Source organism: Nycticebus coucang, chromosome 19 (assembly GCF_027406575.1).
Source record: "Nycticebus coucang isolate mNycCou1 chromosome 19, mNycCou1.pri, whole genome shotgun sequence".
Classification (NCBI taxonomy): Eukaryota; Metazoa; Chordata; class Mammalia; order Primates; family Lorisidae; genus Nycticebus; species Nycticebus coucang.
This window is the reverse complement of record NC_069798.1, coordinates 38,884,688-38,906,370: the sequence shown is the minus strand read 5'-3', so window position 1 is coordinate 38,906,370 and position 21,683 is coordinate 38,884,688.

The window sequence follows — 21,683 nt, the reverse complement described above, 5'->3', positions numbered from 1 at the left end:
TTAAAAGTAATCCTGGCCCCTACATTTTATTTATTTATTTATTTGCTCAAAAACTATATAGAGTGAAACACAAAAGTCTGGAGTGAGAGGAACAGAAGAAGGTTATGCAGAAGCAAACATAATTTCTCTCTCACCTTAGAGATTTTCAAAGAAGGTTCTAAATAAATTGGACTTTAGAAAACATGAGCACTGTAGGGGAAGGGATTAAAATAAAGATAGGAGAATAAATAGGAAAAAATCAAAAAGAAGAGGAAAATCATGGTAATGTTTTAATTAGACATTCGCATAATGAGGAAACATGAAAAATAAACCTGCACTGTAAGGAGAGCCACTCTTCCTACTGAAACCTGTACAGTCAGCAGGCAGGGTCAGATGCCCTGACACAGCCACGTTAGTGAAATAGTCATGGGCAGGGGCCTGGGAGGGTGGATGTCAGAAAGAGAAAAAAAGAAGGGAACAGGAACAGCAGCATGAGGCAGGATTAATTTATCACAGAATTAATAAAAAGAGGTACAGAGAAGATAAACAAGAGAAAGGAGATGGTAGAAAAGAAAAAAGTAACAAGTAAAAAGAAACCCAAAGAAGTTGACATTAGGAGAAAACACATGAACTACAAGTTTAATTCCCATTATCTGGTAAAAAAAACATAAGCACATGTCTTCTGAATCCTGAGACTGGTGCCATCAATTACCATACAGACAAGTTTATAGACGGCTGCTTTATTTTCCAAGTTCAATAATGAAGTACAAAAGCCTTTAAAGCTTGAAATAAATATCTCTTTTGCTTCCTCAGGAATCCCTTCAATTAGCAAATAACTGTAACTGCATCATTACCATTTAATGTTTCAAGCAGGTCCAGTGGTACCTGGAAGACAATAAAGAGGTGTCAGTATTACTCATATCTTTTAATTGCTCTTATTAGCATTTTTTTTTTTTTTGTTATCCTGTGGGCAAAACTGTAACACTTGGCTAGGCATACAGTGGATAAAAGAGACATAACAGTCCGGACTAAAACACTTTCCTAAATACCCATTACTTTGGATAGCTATAAGCAGCAATATAATTTTGTAATAAAACCTATTTACTGGTAAAAATTAAAATTGCTTTTAACAACTTTATAGCATGCAAATAATTAAAATAATTATACCAAGTTGCAACTGCTGTTCTTGTAAGGCTGGCTAGGAGATAAAGTAAAAGGGAAAGAAAAATGAAAGTGGAACTCCCAAAACCGGATGCCAGAACCCTGTGAAAAGAGAGAACTCAGGGTCTAGCACTGCCCTCTTTCCTACATAGCCTTTCACTGCTGTTATAATTGTAGGAATGTTCTTAAATAACAGTTATGTTTACAAAGATTACATTTTTAAAACACATCCCATACTGGTTGTGAGGCTTCATGGAACACCTGTGAGATATAAGAAATATTTCTTTAAGGAATCGCTGGAATCTTCACTTAGACTTAGCACACTTCGACAACAAGCCACACACTTCTATGCCATGATAAGTAAAATCATTTAAATGGAATCCAGAAAATTGGATCTCTTGCCATATCTACAGTTTTTATTTGACCATATATTTTTATACTACTTTTAGGCAAACCCTTGTATATTCTGAAAGTTCAGTAAGAAATTGCAGGTGACTTTTGTGTGCCCTAGTATTGTGTGGAGTTCTGTGAAAAAAAGGAAGTATATATTAGCTAAATAAAATGGTGTGAGTTCCAATTCAGCCCACTTTCCACTCTCCCTATACTTTTATGAACATACGTAGTTGAATGATCTGAGATTCAGACATTATCTGACTAACACACACACACACACACACACACACACACACACAAGTACTTCTCAAACTGGTACTAGCTAGCTATCCTATAATCCATAACCACCTATTCATTTGTTACACATCTGTTATGTGCTCACATTCTGGTACAGGAGTAGAATGTAAACGTGAAGAGAGTACAGTGCCTGAACTTGAGAAACTCACTGTATGTAGTGGGAAGACTACTGTATAAAGAAATTATTGTAATGTTATTAGCACTCAGAGAAAAAAAAAGTCAACAAAATATGCAATTTTACTTTAGTAACATCAGGTAAGAAAATTTTCTTCCCAACTATGTAATTTAAAGCCATGTTTTTTTAGACATTGTGAGTAATATGTTTTTAAAGAGTTATTCAGAAAACATTGAAAGCTGTTTTTTTTTATTGTGTCTGATAAATTACAGAAATCATGCAAATTTCAGAAAATGTATTTCTAGAGATGGGAAATTAGATTCAGTTGTGGTAAGGTTGTGGGCTCTGGAGCCAAATCACCTGGCTTTGAATCTCTCTCACCTTTGCCACTTACTATGTGACCTTAGGCAAGTCGTTTCCACATTTGAAAAGGACGAATAATAACACTTGTCTCAGAGTGTTATTGTAAAGATTAACTTGATTAATACAAGCACAGTTTTGACACAGAGAAAGGGCTCCATTGGTGTAAGCTCTATTGTAACAGCTGTTAAGCTTCACAAAAAAACTATGAAAGAGGAAGCATGCTACCTATTTTGTAGGTATGAAAATTGTGGTTCAAAAAGTTAAGAGACTTTCTGTTATTTTCACATGAGTGAACTGAGACAACAATTCAAACTCAAGTTTATGTAACTTTATAGGTAATAATAATCCAGGGTTTCTTTTACAAACTGTATTGTCTCATCCTCTAACCTCACTTTATATATCTATCAAGGTCATATCTTGGCCTAGTCCTATTTGGATTTCAGAATTATTTAATCATTTCTGGGTCCCACCATGATGCCAGCCACTCTGTGGTGGTTGCCCTTTCATGCCTTATAATAACTCTTTGCTTTATGTCTTGTACATTTTTGTGGGTTAATTCAGAAATCATTCCCCAAACAAAATCAAAATATTCTTTTTCAATATTGTCTTCTAAAACAAGTTTATGTTTTCTTTCTAAATCACCTGGACATGATTTTTGTGTATGAAGTAGTTTAGAATGTCATTGTTTTTTTGAGAACCAGTTGTCCCAGAATCATTTATTAAAATGAAGAACTAATCTACAGTTCTCACTCATGTTTAATGACATATTTATCATAAGTCCAGTTTCCAAAAATACATGCATGGAAATTCATGGTATTACATATCTCTGTACCAATACCATCATTCCCCCATTCTGATTGCTAATCAGGCAGGTTCTTCTGATCCATTGCTTTAAGAATAGCTTCAGAATTTTTCTCTTTTCCACATTAATTATAGAATTAGATTGTCAAGTTATAAATATTAATTAAGGCATGAAGTTCATAGTTGGAATTGTATTGAATCTAAATGTAAATTGTTGAAAATTGACTTTTTCTCAATTCATGGATCTTAATATCTCTCAACAAAATTTTATAATTTTGTCTTTATGGATTGTGAATTACTTTAAATACTTTCAAAAATGACATATTCTTTCATACAAAATAAATCTTCAAAAAAGATCATGAAAAATGTACATTATAAAAATCTATGCATGGATTCAAAATTATTTTGCACCAAAATAAATGTGTACTAACTGGTTGCAGCATGTCTAAGCAGAATCTAGTTTGAGGTATTCAGACGCATAAGACATCAGGTTGAAAAGAGCCCCTATGACAGCAACATGAATTTTGCTAAAATTGAAACAAGAACAAACTCCAAATTTATGGGAAGCTTCAGTGGATGAATGGTGACATGACGGATGCTTTACAGAAAGCTGAGGGAGATAATGTCCCAAAGAAATCAGCAGTTTATGAATGTTTAACCCATTTTAACAAAGGACAAGATTATTTTAAGGGAAAGCCTGCAGCTGCAGACCATCTACAACAATTTTCAAAGAAAAAAATTAATATTCTTTATGTCCTAATTGAAGAAGACCTGCAATTAGCAGCAGAAATAATTGCTAACATAATAGACATTTCAGTTCATCTTACACAATTCTAAATGAAAAATTAAAAGTGAGCAATGTTTCCACTTGATGGGGGCCGAAACCATTGCACCCATATAACCTGCAGACAAGAATAGAGCTTTCGATGAAAATTTTAAGCAAGTGGGCTCAAGATCCTATAGCATTCCTCCAAAAAAATGTAACAGGGGCTTTACCAGGAGGATCATGAGACAGAGCATAACCAAAGCAAAGGCTACCGAGAGGTGGAAGTGTAGGTCAAGGAAGAGCAGACTGACTGGTTAATACCCAAGTTCATGGCCACGTTTTTTTTGGATGCTCAAGTAATTTTCCTCGTTGACTTTCTGGAGCACCAAAGAACAGTAACACTGTTTATTTTCAGAGTGTTTTGACAGAGTTAGCCAAAAATTGAGTGGAAAAATGCCAGAGAAAGCTTCACTTGAGGGTCTTTCACCATCATGACCAGGCTCCTGTTCATTCTTTTTACCAAAGGTAATTTTTCTAAAATTTTGATGGGAAATTATTAGGCATCCTCCTTATACTCCTGATCGGGCTTCATCTGACTTTTTTCTGTATTCCTAACTTTAAAAACTTTCCAAAGGGCACACATTATTTTCAATCAATAATGTAAAAAAATTACTGCATTGACATGGTTAAATTCCAAGGACCTCAAGTTGTTTAGGGATGGAAAAAAATAATTTGTATCATCACTCCTATAGGTATCTTGACCTTCATGGAGCTTATATATAAGAAATGTTTGTTTTTTTTAATTTTCACTTTTTAATTCCCCCTTTTTATAAGCTTTTTAAAGTTCCCTTCTATGTGTATATATACTGAATGCACACACGCGCGTGCACGCACACACACACAAAATTGGTAAACTGATACTCTTTGTCCAGGAAGTTGCTAAACTCATTAATTCCAATGATTTATGTATAGGTTTTGTACATATTCCATGCAGAGAATTACTTTTAATTCCTGTTTCTTTTTTAACTTTACTCTTTTTTAACCCTAGGGCTTTTTAATGAAGTACTGAATAAAAGTGATAGCACAGGGTAGTAATGCCTTTTTTATCATCTTAGAGAGTGCTTTAACATTTCACGATGGAGTAAGATCATGGCTATAACATTTTTTCTTCCATTCCTAAATTTTTATTTACATTTACTTATTTAAAAAATTATTAAATTATTTTCCACTTCTGTTGATTGAAAAGATAGCAATATTTTCTCTTTTTTTTTTTTTTTCTTTTTAAGGCAGAGTCTTAAGCTTTTGCCTTGGGTAGGAGTGCCATGGTAATATAGCTCACAGCAACCTCCATCCCTTGGGCTCAAGAGATCCTCTTTCCTCAGTTTTCTATTTTTGGTAAAGACAGGGCCTCGCTTTTTTGCTTAGTCTTGAATTCATGAGCGCAAGCAATCCACCAACTTTGGCCTCCCAGAGTGCTAGGATTACAGGCGTAAGCCACCTCACCAAGACTATGTTTTCTTTTTTGATCTTTTTTTTTTTTTTTTTTTTTTTTTATGGACAGGGTCTTGCTTTGTCACCCTTGGTAGAGTGCTGTGTCATCATAGCTCACAGCAATCTCAAACTCTTGAGCTCAAATGATCCTCTTGCCTCAGCCTCCTGAGTAGCTGGGACTACAGGCACCCACCACCATGCCCACCTATTTTTTTCTACTTTTAATAGAAACAGGATCTCACTCTTGCTGAGGCTGGTCTCCAACTCCTAAGCTCAAGCAATACTCATGCCTCAGCCTCCCAGAGTGCTAGGATTATAGGTATGAGCCACCAAGTCAGACCATCTCCTTTGATCTGTGCATGAAGTTTTATGTATCTGTTTCCTGACCTTAAATCATTTATTCCTTCATTGATAATACTATAAAACCAATGTGGTCTTTATGTATCTTGCTGAGATTTGATATACCAGCATTGTACATTGTTCTTTTTTTTTCTCTTTAATTTGTTGAGTGAGTGTAGAATATGATTTTTCTTTCTTATGCTCCCTTTTCAGATTTTGGTATTCTTGTTAGAATAGTCTCATAAATATTAAGATAAGAAAGTGTTCTTTCCACTTTTTAAATCAGGACTAGTCAGTGGAATATTCATAATTTTTTCCCTGAATATTCAGTGGAATTTAGCTATATAACACTTTGTATCTAGTGTTTTATTTGGAGGAAAGTTTAAGCTTTTATTTCAATTTTAAAAGATTATGAGACCCTTCTGCCATTATTATTATTATTATTATTATCATTATTATTATTTTCCTTTGGTTTCATATTTGTAAGTTAATTTTCTGGGAATTTGATTATTTCATACAAGCTCTTTAGCCCACTAGCATGATATTTAATAATATCCTTTTAGAATACTTTTTACCACCTATAACATTTAATCTTGCCATTATCTTTTGTGTTTGGGTACTTGTCTCTCTCTTTCTCTCTCTTTCTCTGTGTATGTTTAGCTTTATTTCTTTCTTTATCAATATTACTGAAATTTTGTCATTGTTCATAATGTTTTATGAGAAGCAACTTTTGGATTTTTTAAGCTTCACTATTGCTATTCAGGCACTTTTTGCTTCTATACTGTTTTAATATGCATAGATTTAAGTTTTCACGAGTTACTTAAAAAGCACAGTGCCTTCAGCAACACAGCTAAAACTTCAATTATTATGTATGGCATATTGACCGTGAGTAATTGCATAATCATGTCATCTTTTTTCCAAATTCTGTAGGTGATCGGTCACTTTGCATCTGTTACTCAGTTCGGGCACAGATAACAAAGTGAGCAATTGCTTTGCTTTTTACCCTTTACTTGTAAACATGAGATTTTACACTAAAGGATAATTGAAAGAGGGACTTGGCCAACAAAGGTAAAAGTGTAGCAAAGAAACAAAAAGTCAATACTTTGAAAGTGATGCCAGAAGATTTCAAAATTGTGACAGCAAAACAAAGACAGAACAAGACCTAGGCCTGCACTGGAAAAGTCTGATAAATTAAAAGAAAAAAAAAAAAAAGGTAAAGTATTTCAGCCAATTTTAGTTTAAGTTTTACGAAAAACAGAAAGTTACTTGTCATTGAAATAGAGCAGATACTTCTATTTTGGACAGAAGATGACTATAATGAGTAGTATGTATGAAGTACGGCAAAACCTTTTACCATATTGAGTGGATAATATTGAAGAATTCAAATAAAATGTAAGGGAGTTATAATAGAAACATCTAACAATGAAAAATCACTGGCACCTTTTGAGAGACTCCAGATATACAGTTAGAGGAACTTAATAATGGTGAACATAAGAAAATAAATTAGTAAATTGGTTGTGACAAAATAGACAATGTCCCAGAGGATGTAGTGCAGCAAAGAACTTCACGTGAAAGAAACTCAAAGAAATACTACACATTTTGCAACATTAAAAGTGCACAGCATAAAATATTGAAGACTTGAGATTATGTGGACTTTTTGAATCTACTGATTACTTTCATTAAAGACCCACAGTCATTAGGTATTCAATTATTACTTCTTTACCATTCTCTTCTGGGCACATATTAAATTTTTTTTGTATATCCTCCATGTCTCTTGACAATTATTCATATTTTCATTTTTTTCTGCTTCTCTGTTTTGGATTCAGAATAATTTCTTCAGTTTTATATTCTAAATCATTAATTCCTTTATTAAATAGTCCAGATCTATTATTAAGTCATTCTGCTATGTTCTACATGTTTATCATCATATACATTTTTATTTTTCTAAGTGCCTGTTCATTAAAAAACAAGAAGTTTTCTCTGGCCATTGTGTATACTCTCTAAATTTTTAACACTTTATTTTTAAAAGTGTAGAAAAAATAGTAATTTTGTTTTCTGAGTCTGCAATGATGAATTTGCAGATATCTGATACTGGCTGAGTGTGTACACATGTGTATGTTTCTTCACTTGGTTTTAGCTCATAAAGTATCATTTCCTCATGGGTTTTGCGGGTTTGGGGTGAGATTATGGTTCCTGAAACTATATATGAAAGGTCTTCATGACTAAATTTAAGGTGGGTTCTTCATGAAAAGATTCACATTTACTTCTGCCAATTTCTTGAGACCAAGATATCAGGGACCCATTTAAAATAAAGTATTAGTTTAGATTTGCTTATTTGTTTTCCCTGACCAATTAAGTACCACAGTTTTAGGTGCCCAAGATATTGGAAAGCCTGATAATTGTTATAAATTCTCAGGTTATATATAGAGATTCATCTCCACTCTATTGGTGGCAAGATTCACCACTGAGAATGCTCTTTGAATGCTCTTAAAGAATGGAGGGTTTATTTCTGTTGTACCAATTTCCCAAGGGAATAAATAAGTCTTTTGGAGCCTTATTATATGTGGGAAGATGCCCTTTTGGCCTCCGCATCATGGGAAAACCTGACATTTTTCTCCTCTTTTGTGTGTTCTATGAGGCAATGAAAAACCTAAATTCATATTACCTATGTTCAACAAAATCCTCCGGACCAAAGCCAGATTCCATGTTCTTATTCCCTTATGGGGCTTTCTTGTCCTTAATTTTGGCTTATGAAGTTCTTTTTGTCTGATACATTAAAACATTTATAAAATAAGCTTTAAAATATTTTTATGTTATTTTCCAAACACTGAAACACTGCTAAGCATGCCAAATCTGCCCTTTGGTCAGAAGTCTTCCCGAGCTCTTTCTGTCACTGCAAGGTGCTTCATTCTGCCTTATTGCTATTTTTCTTTACCAGAATTACCTCTTTTTATCTTTTTCTACATCTATTAATTAGCATATAAGCTACATATATTGCTAATTTGCATTTTTACTACTATAATCCTATGGTCCAAATGATTGATACATATGAGCTGATTAAATACTTTTTCCAATATGATAATAATAAATGTCATGTAGTTGGAATGATTAGATCGTGAGCGAGTTCAGTCTCTTTCTCTTTCTCTCTCTTTAAATTTTCTCACTTTTCTCCAAACTTATAATACTGACTTCAGAAAGGAATCATATCGCACCTCATTGAAACTACAAATTTTAAAAATTAAGATTTAAGATTGAGAGGACCGAATCCACCTGGCTATGCAGTCTTGGCAAAAGCAGTAAGTACTCCACTGGTGCAATACAACTTAGCTTCCTGCATGGCAGAGCTCCAATTAGTGATAAGCAGTCCCCTATGGAAGTAAGTCCAATGTATATGTGAGCTTTTGTTTTCCCCTTTCCTAAAACCATCTTAATAGCACCCTAGATTCATTCCATTTTTTAATACTGTCTTTTTGAATTTTATTACCTGTCCCTGGTAATGACATCATTTTGACTCCAATTATTCTCTTGGCCTTAAATGGGGTTGTTTGCTAGTTTTCTGACTATTCACTCAATATGCACTTCCACACATTCTGACCATAAATGTACCTTTAGACACCTATCCACCTAGTTTGTTCCACATTATGAGACTGCAAGTTCCTGTTATGAAGGTAAATTACTTAATGTTTTGTGTAAGAAGGGAAAGCATGTTAATTTCTTTTCCTAAGAGAGGAGTTATAAAGAAGAGTTTATATGTTTGTGTATACACAGATGTTTGTACATTTTTAATTAAAAGCCTCAACATTTAATAATAATAGCTAGATGCATGACTCACTCTCAATCCCAATTTATTCATGTATTTGTTTATTAAATACATCAACATTCATCTTTTTTTCTGGATCCAATTAGGCTCAGTAAATGTGTATTTTATAGTCTATAGTTTTAAGTACATGGCAGGGTCTATTTCCTTTAAAGAAAGCTATTTTTTTCAAAAGTTTGACTTAAATAGCCAAACATTGTGGAGGGTGCCTGTGGTCCCAGCTACTTCGGAGGCTGAGGCAAGAGAATTATTTGAGTCCAAGCGTTTGAGGTTGTTGTGAGCTGACACCACAGCACTTTCCCTATGGTAACTGAGTATGACTCTGTCTCAAAAAAAAAAAAAAAAAAAGAAAAGAAAAAGAAAAAAGTTTTGACTTAAAGCATGTGTTCTCATCTGAATGTTTTAATATTTCCCGTGAAAAACTGCAACTCCTGAACTAAAACTATAATTTCCTGTTTTTAACTTACCACATGCAGCCTCCTTCCCTGTCATTCATTTTCCTTTGTTAGGTGTAGTTCTGCTATTTCTTATAGTATAATTTTTACTCTGTACTACACCTACCTTAGAACCTACCTAAAAGGTTGTTCTAAGATGAAGCTGAATCCAATGTTTTATTGATGGCCCCAAGAAAAAGGCTTTTTCAAAATTCACCCAGATTGGTGGAAGTAATTGGCCGTATACCCATGGCCTTATCTTAAATGGCACCACTAATATTTATAGAGCAAAAGAAGCTGTTTTTTACTGCTTGGGTTCAAAATCATCAAAACCTAAAGGCAGAGCCTCAGGTACTTACACACCTGGTCATTAATATAAAAGTGAGGAGGGCAAATTACCAGCTGTTATTATCATGCATGGAATTTACTTTTATTTCTAAAGAGAGAAAAAAAGAGCATATTAATGCTCTGGGTTTTCTTATTATTTTTCCCCATGCAGATAATTAGAGTGCTTAAAAAATGACAGAGCCATAGATCCTTATCAGGCACATGGAGGGTATTAACAATGATTACATATTATCTTTCTTCAATTTGCAAGAAGCAGGCAAGCTATTATTCAATTTTTATGCCTTTACCTGCAGCAACCTCAAAAATACTCTACTGCCAAGAATCTTGTCAAGCATTTTCAAACTATTTGTAGGATAAACCTTTTGGAATTATAAGAATGTTATTTAAACCAGGAAACTTTTATAAACCAAGGGCTACTGGATAATTTATGAACTGAGAAGCTATTGGAGAGAAGGTATATTTAAATAACTGTAATTTCTTATTATGATTGAGAGAAAGTGGGGAGAATTGCCAAAGGAAAAAATCTATATAAGTTTTCATTTAATTTATAGGAACCGAGACAATCTAAGAGAAACAATGTTTCAATTGAAAAAATGTCAATATGATTGAAAAAGGTTATTTTTATTTTTGAAAACAAACCATTAGGTTGCTTAAATAATTATTTATATCACAGTAAAATGTTTTACATGCCAAGCCTATAACCTCCAACCAGGGCATACCTGAAGCTGTCTGGTTTTTTTTACTATAAAGTTTCCCACTCTCACTCAGAGGATATTTGTCTCCCTGGCTGTATAATAAGGTCTGAATAAATAGCCTCTGTTTATTCTCCTTTTTGTGATATTTGTTTGTTTCCATAAGACTATCTGTGACTCTGGGTCTGTCAGTGACAGTTTAAAGAAACACCACTGTGTAACAGACAATTGAAAATAAAATCAGTTCCATTTTTTTTAGCTTAGACTGTGAAACACAGAAGAATAGAAAGTGTAAACATCTTCTAATTCTGACTATTCATCAACATTACTCTCAGTTTTTCATAAGATGGTGCACACAGTCTTAAGACTCTCCTCTACCTCTGCTTGGAAGTAAAGTTTATTTCAAACCAAGAGACTCTTTTATTCTAACCCAATCCATGGGTATCCCCTGCTCTTGCTTCTCAATTTTTCTCACTCATGTGAAGTATCAGAAGATCCCTTTCTAATGCAAATCCCACTGTTTTATTTCTATCCTTTGCTCAGTTTCTGTATCAAAAAAACCAGCAAGTAAAACCAGAAAAATCTGTGTTTGATTAGTAGATTGTATCCATGTCAATATCCTGAGAGAAACTGGGCAAATTGTACAGGACTTCTCTCTCTTGTTTCTCACAACTACATGTGAATGTATAAATATCTCAATAAAAAATTCAGTTAACAAAAACAAGACACATGGAACATTAGGTGGGCAACAAAACTCTTCTTAGAGGATAAGATAGGGAATAAAGTGAAAGGCAAAGACAGAATTGGGTTTGACACTAAGGAAAAAGTAGAAGGCTATTAATACACACTTTTTTTTTGTAGAGACAGAGTCTCACTTTATGGCCCTCGGTAGAGTGCCGTGGCCTCACACAGCTCACAGCAACCTCCAACTCCGGCTTAAGCGATTCTCCTGCCTCAGCCTCCCGAGCAGCTGGGACTACAGGCACCCGCCACGACGCCCGGCTATTTTTTGGTTGCAGTTCAGCTGGGGCTGGGTTTGAACCCGCCACCCTTGGTATATGGGGCTGGTGCCCTACTCACTGAGCCACAGGCACCACTCAATACACACATTTTTAATGTTTTTGAAGTCCTACATATGTTAACTGAACTCAAAAGTAAAAATGATACACTATAACTATGGGTAAATTTGTTAGACAGTCACTGGGAAGGGTAGTTAATCCTTAAAAGAATTTCAAGACAGGACCTCAATTTGGAAAACACGGGCATGTGGAATAATTTAGTTTCCATGTCATATTAAAATTCCTTTTATAGTATTTCTGCCTTGTGGATATCTAGCCTAAGACTAAACACATATTAGGGTAAGAAATTATCTGACTCACAGAAATGTCTGATGCTTTTTTTAAAAGTTGGATAACTAATTGTTCTTTTGCCAGGGAACAAGACACCTTTGTGTTTTTTGTAAAACATATTCTTATTACTTTGCATCTGTTGAATGCCAGTGTTTAGGTAGTAAGAGCATGGTTGAAATACATTTGTATTAAAACTGTTCAGAGTCTAGTTGGGGACTGACTTTAAGAGTTGTTACCAGAAGAGCATTATAAAAAGACTGGGGAAAGGAAAACATGGGTAAAGTGGTAGAATCAATAAATTTCAGGGCTATTTTAGTAAAAGAAATAACTAAAATAAAAACAAAAGAGAATATTGATGGAAAGACAAAGTGAGAATAATATCAGATTATAAAGGATTCATGTGAACAATTTCATAATTGAGAAGATCATTCTGAGAGTAATATGATAAATGAACCAGCAGGCAGAGAGATACCAGGTGGAGATAGGGAAGACTATAAAATCAATGTAGGATAGGATTTGTCCAAACTAGTGCAGACAAGTGGATATATGAAAAATAGTGATGGATTAAGCAGCAATTTTTGGATTCATCTGGTTGCTAAAGTCTGATTAAGAACCCCAATGATGTAGAGGAATATTAGAGCTTCTGTACGGAAGGAATGGCCTTAATTGACTTCATCATTAGTCATAATGATCAACTTTTGTTCTAGATCTTACTATAAAACTTTAACTATTCTTTCTTAAATTTCCCCAGAGGTTGATGTAAAGTTAAACACTTCATATGAAATTCATGGAATGCATTTCTCCTTTTTAAAAAGTTTTCATTATGTATGCAACTTTTTCTTCCACAAGGACTCTGTTAATCCTTTTTTTTTTTTTTTTAACAAAACTAAGGTCGATTAGTGTTTCTGCCAGCCAGAAATTATATCAGTGCATTTGGCTTAATTCATCTATTAAGAATTAATAGATGTGAATAGATCTCATCTATGTGAAGAGATTAAGAAAGCTAATTTCTTTTTTTTTTTTTTTTGTAGAGACAAGAGTCTCACTTTACCGCCCTCGGGTAGAGTGCCGTGATGTCTCACGGCTCACAGCAACCTCTAACTCTTGGGCTTACGCGATTCTCTTGCCTCAGCCTCCCAAGCAGCTGGGACTACAGGTGCCCACCACAACACCTGGCTATTTTATTGTTGCAGTTTGGCAGGGGCTGGGTTTGAACCCGCCACCCTCGGCATATGGAGCTGGCGCCCTACTCACTGAGCCACAGGCGCCGCCCTAATTTCTCTTTTCAAACTCTTCATCTATCTTAGACTTTAGTTCCCTCTCTCTAAAGTTATTTCTTCTACTTTCAGTTCAAAGATTGTTTTCCTTTAAGCAAATTACCATCAATGTTCTCTTCTTATACAATCCATTGGTAATTCTCCATTCTATGCACAATGCCTACTCTTTTAATTTTGCTTATGGCACCAATGCCCACTCTGCTTTTCTTGGCATGTTTTACCAAGATGTGTTATTAGTATATCTGTGATATCCTGTTAGTTTTGTTCATTATTTATATTTTAAGTAATATTTTAATGTTTTTTTTTACACTAAAGACTTCTTAGAAGCACAATTTTGTGGATACATATATCCACATATGCACAACTGCAATTTGCAAGTTTGACCCTGTAGAAAGATCCTGTAAAATATTTGGTCTTATATAGAGTAGGATTTCAATTCCCTCTCTATTCTAATGGTTTACTCACCAGTAAAAATGCAGACTATAGTGAATTGCGACCCTCAAAAATGTTATGCACATGTCCCAACTGTCCCTTGGCATCTGTAAATGTGATCTTGTTTGGAAAAAGGGAACTTTGTCACAGAAGTAGATATTAAATAATTTCAAGATAAGATTATTGTGGAAGTACCATGCTGTTTTGATCACTATCGATTTGTAGTATAGTCTGAGGTCTGGTAGCATGATTCCTCCTGCTTTGTTTTTAATTTTGAGTAATGTCTTGGCTATTCGAGGTTTTTTCTGATTCCATATAAAACGAAGTATTGTTTTTTCAAGATATTTAAAGTATGACAGTGGAGCTTTAATGGGGATTGCATTGAAATTATATATTGCTTTGGGTAGTATGGACATTTTAACAATGTTGATTCTTCCCAACCATGAGCATGGTATATTTTTCCATTTGTTAACATTCTCAGCTATCTCTTTTCTTAGAGTTTCATAGTTCTCTTTATATAGATCTTTCACGTCCTTTGTTAGATAAACTCCCAAGTATTTCATCTTCTTTGGCACTTCTGTGAATGGGCTAGAGTCCTTAATTGTTTTTTCAACTTGACTATTGTTGGTATATATAAAGGCTACCGATTTATGAATGTTGATTTTGTAACCTGAGACACTGCTGTATTCCCTAATCACTTCTAAGAGTTTTGTAGTAGAGTCCCTAGTATTTTCCAGATATACAATCATATCATCTGCGAAGAGCGAAAGTTTGATCTCTTCTGACCCTATGTGGATACCTTTGATCGCCTTTTCTTCCCCAATTGTGGTGGCTAAAACTTCCATTACAATGTTAAAGAGCAATGGAGACAATGGGCAGCCTTGTCTGGTTCCAGATCTAAGTGGAAATGATTCCTATTTAACTCCATTCAATATGATATTGGCTGTGGGTTTGCAGTAGATGGCCTCTGTCAGTTTAAGAAATGTCCCTTCTATACCAATTTTCTTAAGTGTTCTGATCATGAAGGGATGTTGGATGTTATCAAAAGCTTTTTCTGCATTGATTGACAGAATCATATGGTCTTTGTTTTTTAATTTGTTTATGTGCTGAATTACATTTATAGATTTACGTATATTGAACCAGGCTTGAGACCCTGGGATAAAACTGACTTCGTCATGATGTAGATTAGTTTGATATGTTGCTGGATTCTGTTTGTTAGAATCTTGTTGAATATTTTTGCATCTATATTCATTAGTGATATTGGTCCATAATTTTCTTTTCTTGTTGGGTCTTTTCCTGGTTTGGGGATCAGGGTGATGTTTGCTTCATAGAACGTGTTGGGTAGTCTTCCTTCTTTTTCTACCTTTTGGAACAGGTTGAGTAACATAGATACTAATTCCTCTTTAAAAGTTTGGTAGAATTCTGATGTAAAACCATCTGGTCCTGGGCTTTTCTTTTTGGGGAGATTTTGTATGGTTGATGTTATTTCTGAACTTGATATGGGCCTGTTCAACATTTCCACTTGACTTTGGTTAAGTCTTGGAAGGTGACGTGCTTCCAAGTAATGGTCAGTTTACTTCAGATTTTCGTATTTCTGAGAGTAAAGTTTCTTGTAATATTCATTAAGGATTTTTTTTGGATTTCTGAGGAGTCTGTTGTTATTTCGTCTTTGTTATTTCTGATTGATGAGATTAGAGATTTTACTCTTTTTTTCCTGATTAGGTTGGCCAAAGGTTTATCTATTTTGTTGACCTTTTAAAAAAACCAGCTTTTTGATTTATTGATCTGTTGTATTATTCTTTTGTCTTCAATTTCATTTAGTTCTGCTCTGATTTTTGTTATTTCTTTTCTTCTACTGGATTTGGGGTTGGAGCGTTCTTCCATTTCCAGTCTCTTGAGATGTCCCATTAAGTTGCTTACTTTCTCTCTTTCCGTTCACCTGAGGAAGGCTTGCAGTGCTATAAATTTCCCTCTTAGAACTGCCTTTGTGGTGTCCCAGAGGTTCTGATAGTTTGTGTCTTCATTGTCGTTTTGTTCCAAAAATTTGGCAATTTCCTTCTTGATCTCATCTCTGACCCAGCTATCATTCAGCATAAGGTTATTTAACTTCCATGTTTTTGTATGAGTATGCAGATTCCTGTTGTTACTCATCTCAAGTTTTATTCCATGATGGTCTGAGAAGATGCATGGAATAATTTCTATTCCTTTAAATTTACTGGGTTTAGACTTGTGACCTAAGATGTGATCAATTTTGGAGTAAGTTCCATGGGTGGACGAGAAGTATGTGTATTCAGTTTTTTTGGGATGAAATGTTGTGTAGATGTCTGCTAAATCTAAACACTGGATGGTTAGATTTAAATCTAGAATTTCTTTACTCAGCTTTTTGTTGGAGGATTGATCCATCACTGCCAAAGGAGTGTTAAAATCTCCGACTAATATAGAGTTGGAGGAAATCAAGTTGCTCATGTCTGTTAGAGTTTCTCTTATAAATTGAGGTGCATTCCGGTTGGGTGCATAGATATTAATAATTGAAATCTCATCATATTGAGTCTTACCCTTAACAAATATGGAGTCTGGAACAGAATAGAGAACCAAGACATGAATCCAGCTAATTACCATTATTTAATCTTTGACAAGCCAATTAAAAACATTCAATGGGGAAAAGATTCCCTATTTAACAAATGGTGCTGGGTGAACTGGCTGGCAACCTGTAGAAGACTGAAACTGGACCCATACCTCTCACCATTAACCAAGATAGACTCTCACTGGATTAAGGATTTAAACCTAAGACATGAAACTATGAAAATACTAGAAGAGAGTGCAGGGAAAACCCTTGAAGAAATTGGGTTGGGTGAGTTTTTTATGAGAAGGAACCCCCGGGCAATTGAAGCTGCTTCAAAAATATACTATTGGGATTTGATCAAACTAAAAAGCTTCTGCACAGCCAAGAACACAGTAAGTAAAGCAAGCAAACAGCCCTCAGAATGGGAAAAGATATTAGCAGCTTATGTCTCCGACAAAGGTTTAATAACCAGAATCCACAGAGAACTCAAACGCATTAGCAAGAAAAGAACAAGGGATCCCATCGCAGGCTGAGCAAGGGACTTGAAGAGAAACTTCTCTGAAGAAGACAGGCGCATGGCCTTCAGACATATGAAAAAATGCTCATCATCTTTAATCATCAGAGAAATGCAAATCAAAACTACTTTGAGATATCATCTAACTCCAGTGAGACTAGCCTACATCACAAAATCACAAGACCAGAGATGTTGGCGTGGATGTGGAGAAAAGGGAACACTTTTGCACTGCTGGTGGAAATGCAAATTAATACATTCCTTTTGGAAATATGTTTGGAGAACACTTAGAGATCTAGAAATAGATCTGCCATTCAATCCTGTAATCCCTCTACTGGGCATATACCCAGAAGACCAAAAAATCACATCATAACAAAGATATTTGTACCAGAATGTTTATTGCAGCCCAATTCATAATTGCTAAGTCATGGAAAAAGCCCAAGTGCCTATCGATCCACGAATGGATTAATAAATTGTGGTATATGTACACACTGAATATTATGCAGCCTTAAAAAAAGATGGAAACTTTACCTCTTTCATGTTTACATGGATGGAGCTGGAACATATTCTTCTTAGTAAAGTGTCTCAAGAATGGAAGAAAAGGTACCCAATGTACTCACCCTTATTATGAAACTAATGTAGGACCTTCACATGAAAGCTATAACCCAGTTACAACCTAAGAATAGGGAGAAGGGGGAAAGGTGGGGGAGGTTGGTGGAGGGAGGGGGATTAATGGGATTACACCTGCGGTGCATCTTACAAGGGTATATGTGTATCCTAATAAATGTGGAATGTAAAGGTCTTAGCAAAATAACTAAGAAAATGCCAGGAAAGCTATGTTAACTAGTGTGATGAAAATGTGTCAAACGGTCTATGAACCAAGTGTATGGTGCCCCATGATCATACTAATGTACACAGCTATGATTTAATAAAAAAAAGATTATTGTGGAATAAGGTGGGCCCTAAATTCAATGGAAAATCATCATAGGACAAGAGAAGAAGAACTAGAAAGCCATAGAGGGTGAAACCATGTGGGGATGGAGCAGAGCAGGGATTGGAGTCATGAAAGTCTACGCCAAAGTACATATGCAGCCACCAGAAGCTGGAGGAGGCGAGAAGGCATTCTTGCTCAGAGCCCTCAGAAGAGAGTGGCCCTACTGACTCGACTTCAGATTTAGTGCTCCCCAAACCAGTGAGACAATAATTTTCTATTGTTTTAAACCATCAAATTTATGGTAATTTATTCCAGCAAACCTAAGAAATCAATATGGACATAATGTCATATTTTGAAGATTAAATGAAAAATCAGGTAACCCATATAAGTATTTTAGTAGAGAAGCTTGTATGTAGTATGTTTTTGAACATTTACTTCTTCCTTTTTTGACTTTATTTTACAATATAATAGAATCGGATAAAGGATAAATATCCCCTGCTTTTGGAATTGTATTTGGAGTTGCATTTTGGAGTTTGACTCTAACTTTCTGAAAACTTGGTTTTCTAGCAGGTAGAAATGTTATATTTATTCTCTTCACCTTTCTCACTATAATGAAATCACAAACACTCCACATGATGGAGATTAAAATGTAATTGTAGTGACAGTTTCTGTACTAATCATTTCTAGCCACAGCCGTGTCAAACTATGATTACAATGACTCCTGCCTTACCCATGCTTTCATTCTCTGGCTGGGTGCCCTACTGCCTTTCTTTCCATCACTGGCCTGGGAAGATGTTGCATATCAAAGTTTTTGGACACAGCTCATTATACAAACAAAAGATCTATCTGATACTTAGGACCTGGTGTTCATAAATTTATAGGCAAAGAGAAAGGAAAATCTCAATGCCATGGAATACAATAGAACAGAGTTTTGCCTTTCAGTAATGAAATACAGTTTATTTCACTTGAAAGTGAGGGGATGACAAAAGAAACCTCTTATATTCTATATCCTCCTACAGCTATAAGGACATAGACTTATTTAAATTTGTGATTTCCTGCCTTAAAATTATAATTTAACTGTCTTAGTATTATGATGACTGTATCTTATTAAAATGACAATCTGATACTAAAGTAATTGTTTCTTAAATGCAATAATGTAAAAGTCTCTCAATGAAGTGAAATAAACGTCAGGCTGTAAAAGCAATAACCCGTTCTCATTTCTTACTTTATTGCAATGCGAAAAATTGTTATCATTATACTTACTAACCTGAAAAAATAAATATTCATTGAATGATTATACTTCCCTTTTATTAGAATTTTCACAATCATTAAGACTCTAAATTTCCTTTTCACATTATGTTCATATTAAACAACTCAAATGAAAATGAAATGAACAATGTGATCCGTGTAGCAAGGATAAAACTATTTAAGAAGAAATAAGTTTTGTTACTGGAAAAGGAACTATTTTTTGAGATATTCTGACCATTATTTTTCTCTCTTTTAAATTTCCATTTCTACTCCCACCTCAAAATATCTCTCTCTCTTTCCCCTCCCCTCTCCTTCTATCTCTCTATGTCTGTTTCCATCCATGCTCTTTTTCCTTCCCTCTTTTCTTCCTCCTTATGTCTTTCTTTCATTCACAAAATGTTTGAAAGCTGTGTGACAAACTGCAAGCTGAGAATACTATGGTGAATAAGACAAAGTCAGTGATCTCATGAAGTTTACACATTAAGAGCCTTCTTTATATGAAGTGCACCCAAACTCCTTTACACACCCCCAATCGAATGTTCTTCTAATTCCAACAAACATATTTTTAATTATAAAGTTTAACTTTCCCCCAAATATCTGAGCCCTTATGTATTCCTTTGACTCTTTCATTCTTCACATCCAGTAACCCAAACAAGCTTATTTTCTCTTCACATTGCTTAAACTTCCACACTCGCATCTGATTACCTTTCTTTCTGTCTCAATTTAGTTATTCTCCAAATTCTTCCTTTACTTGTCACTGAATGAACTCTCTATAATATAAAATATATTATATCTGGATTCCTAATGAAAGTATGAAGACCTCTGGAATAAAAGCTAATTTTTGGAAAAAAAATAAATAAATAAATGTAAGGAATTACCCAAGGGTGGGAAACCTGCAGCCTTTAGGCCACATGAGGCCTTCTAGATTGTTCAGTGTGGCATTTGAATGAATTCAAATTCTACCAAACAAATCTCTTTATTTTTATTACTTCATTTTTGTTCATTTTTTATATTTTTATTTTATTTAGAAAATGAATGTATTTAAAATTTAAAAAAAGAATAAATGAAGTAATGCTGCCAAATTATCCAGCACAATTAAAATATTAGTGAGCCATAATATTTATTTAACCCATAAGGGCTAAATTGACCACTGCTATGCTCATAATTTACTTCTTACTTCTCTCAACTGACTGATACCACTATCGTACAAGCCTGGATGGCTAGAGTTTATGGGGGTTGAAAGCCAGACTGTTATCAGCTTTTGGCAGTGGTCCACTGTATTTCTGTTTGAAGTGGAATTTGTGAAAGGTTGCACATCAGAAAAGTATTTTTAAATTCTATCAGCTTAACAGCCCATCATGTCACAGAAAACCAGGAGAAGGCTGAAGAAAGAAAAGAGATTGTTTTAATGATGATTGGGAATTGCAATATTATCTCATTTCTGCTAAAGATAAGGCAATTTTTTTTGCTTTGTGATACTGCAATATCAACATGAAAAAAGTTCATTGCTCATCAGTATTATCACATTCATAAGAACCATAAACGCTTTAAATTATGGGAAGAGAAGCAAAAAGTTCTACTGCAAAAATTAAAAAAATAAAAAGCAATAGCAAAGACAATCCCTTCAAGCAACAGCAAGACCTAGAAATAATGCCATTGGCGCAAATTACCAAATACACAGTTTATACACTCAGAAAAAAAAGGAAGCCTTTCAATGATGCAGAAATTGTGAAAAAATGCATTCTCAGTGTTGTAGAATGTTTAGGCCCAAATAACATTTCAAAGTACAAACAACTCCCTCTTTTAAGGAGAACTGCAACCCATAACTACCATAAATTAGGCTTAGACTTTATTTTTCATTTTTTTTGGTAGAGACAGAGTTTCACTTTATCACCATCGGTAGAGTGCCATGGCATCATACAGCTCACAGCAACCTCTAACTCCTGGGCTTAGGCGATTCTCTTGCCTCAGCCTCCTGAGTAGCTGGGACTACAGGTGACCACCACAATGCCCAGCTATTTTTTTGTTGCAGTTTGACCAGGGCCAGGTTCGAACCCGCCACCCTCAGTATATGGGGCCAGCACCCTACTCACTGAGCCATAGGCACCACCCTAGGTTTAGACTTTGAAGAACAACTTCACACAATACTTCAAAAGAAAAATACATATTATTCAATCACTTTGGTTGAATCAACTGATACGACTGACTCACTGCAGCTTTCATATTCCATTCACATTATAACATAAGATTTTCTTTGCCAGAACAAGTTTCTCGGTTTGGGCACTCCTACAAATAAAGCACAGGGAATAGATATCTTCAATAATGTAAAAATAAATGTTATAAGGAATGACTGAATTTTGGTAGAATTAATGT